Genomic DNA, 2,203 nt, shown 5'->3' with positions numbered 1-2,203 from the left:
AGAAAAGATTTACTGTCCTAGGCATGCAGACGACATGGGCAGTACCCAGACAGGAGTTCAAATCAGAGGATTATTTACAACGCTAGGGCACCTCTCCCAGACACCACAAGAACTGAAACACTGCTAAAGCAGGGCACAAAGTGAGGCCTCCCCAGATGACCATGGCGAGGACAGGAGAGTGGACTATAGGAACACGCAGCTGCAGGGCAAGGGCTTAGCTCCAGCAATGTTGTCCTTGACAACACACAGGTTCTCAGGCAGCACCTGTGGCTCAGTGAGTAGGGCCCCGACCCCATATACCAAGGGTGGTGGGTTCAAACCCAGCCCCAGTCAAACTGCAACAAAAAACAGGGGGATGTTGTGGCAGGCACCTGTAGTCCCAGCTACTTGGGAGGCTGAGGCAAGAGAATCGCCTAAGCCCAAGAGCTAGAGGTTGCTGTGAGCTGTGACACCATGGCACTCTACCAAGGGCGATGAAGTGAGACTCTGTGTCTAAAAAAAAAAAAAAAAACACAGATTCTAAAGAAGATAGGATTCTCCCATGTTGAGAATCTCACATTAGGTCACATAATATGAGTTTTCTTTGAAAATTGGCCTGGGCAACATAGTAAGACCCCATCTCTACAATAAGGAAGGTAGACACAGTTGCTTATTCCTGAAATTCCAGCTACCAGGAAGGCTGGGGCAGGGGGATCACCAGAAGCCACAAGTTCAAGTCTGCAGTGAGCTATGATTGCACCACTGTTCAGCAATAAACACTGCTATTAATAATATCCCTCTATTCACTTGTACTCAAAAAGAAACATAATTTTTCAAAACTGAGGTATTATCATAGATTTCTGACACCTGTTTTTTCATTCAATAATATGTTGTGGGCATCTTAAAATTAATAAATACAGATCTATGTCATTTTTAGTTGGCTACATAGTACTTAGATGCGAATTGTTTAAAACTTTCGTAAAAGTTCAGAATTATAATGATGAATTACTTAAGCATATTTTATTTTGTTTATCCCTTTCCACTTTGGGAAATAGAGCAACAGTTGGAAGTTTCAAGAGCTTATACCTTCTTTTCTATCCAGATGATCAAACTAGGGACCAGAAAGTTTGAGTCATGTGCAGGCTCTAGCACCAACTTGCTGTGAACGTCAGCACCTCCTTTGGCTTCTGTTCTTTTCTCCATGAAGCAGGGATTGTGCACTCTTCACAGGTAGGAGTCCGGATGGTGGGAGCCAGGATGGTGGGAGCCAGTTTGACAGGCAGAGCCAGGGGCCAGTGTCCACTCCATGAAGAAATACTCAGGTGAGAGGCCTTTGTGCTGACCTCACACTCTCACGGACTCTGCCATCCTCTCTCCTTAGCTCAGCCTGGGAGACTGGCCTAGCAGTTCTGAAAAGAGGGAGTTACACTGTGCTCATTCCTTATACCTACTCAGATCTCAGAGATCTACAGCACAATTGTCTATCCCAGGGCACTGCTTTATGTGTTTTTGTGGTGTTTTATTTTTTTAAACTCTAAAGAAGGACTCTATTGTCTACCAAGAAATGAGACACTTCTGCTGCTGAGAGCTGGGACTTCCCTGATACTTTGTGGGTAATGAGAAAACCTAAGCCTCACTTTCCCCTTAGAGGAAAGATTATGGGAGAGTGCAAAGCCCTGAGTCATTGAGAACTCCAGGCTGGAGCACAGAGGTGCAATCATAGCTCACTGCAGACCATTTGTCCCTGACCCTCTTGTCAGCAAGGCCCCCAAACATGGCACCCAAGGCATATTTCAGGACACAAGGGATACAGACACACCATGCACTCTGTTGCAAGAGATGACTGTACAGATGCACAGGGTGTGAGGAAGTGCCAAAAGTCCTCTTATCTGCCTGTGATCATGGGTCCCAGGCCTGTGGTGAACAGATCATTATGACTTGAGACAGAGCTGGATACCCAGTGACAAAGCTTCTATACATGCACTTAGTGTTTCTACTTCCCAAGAAACAAGAAGATATTGGGAAGAGTTTTGTACCAAACCATAAGAGATATGGTTGAACCACCTCAGAAACAACTGCTGTGTATGGTACCTTTGCTTTCATAGGATCAGCACTGCTTGAACACAATTTCATTATCTCACTAAGTCCCAGTCAAGGGACAACCTGTGAGAGGTGCCATAAAATACCACATACGTTTGAACCTCTAATACCTAGGGACCACAAT

This window comes from Otolemur garnettii, unplaced genomic scaffold, assembly GCF_000181295.1.
Source record: "Otolemur garnettii isolate 467f Iridium unplaced genomic scaffold, OtoGar3 scaffold00088, whole genome shotgun sequence".
In the NCBI taxonomy this organism is placed as follows: Eukaryota; Metazoa; Chordata; class Mammalia; order Primates; family Galagidae; genus Otolemur; species Otolemur garnettii.
Note: the sequence above shows the minus strand (reverse complement) of the source record.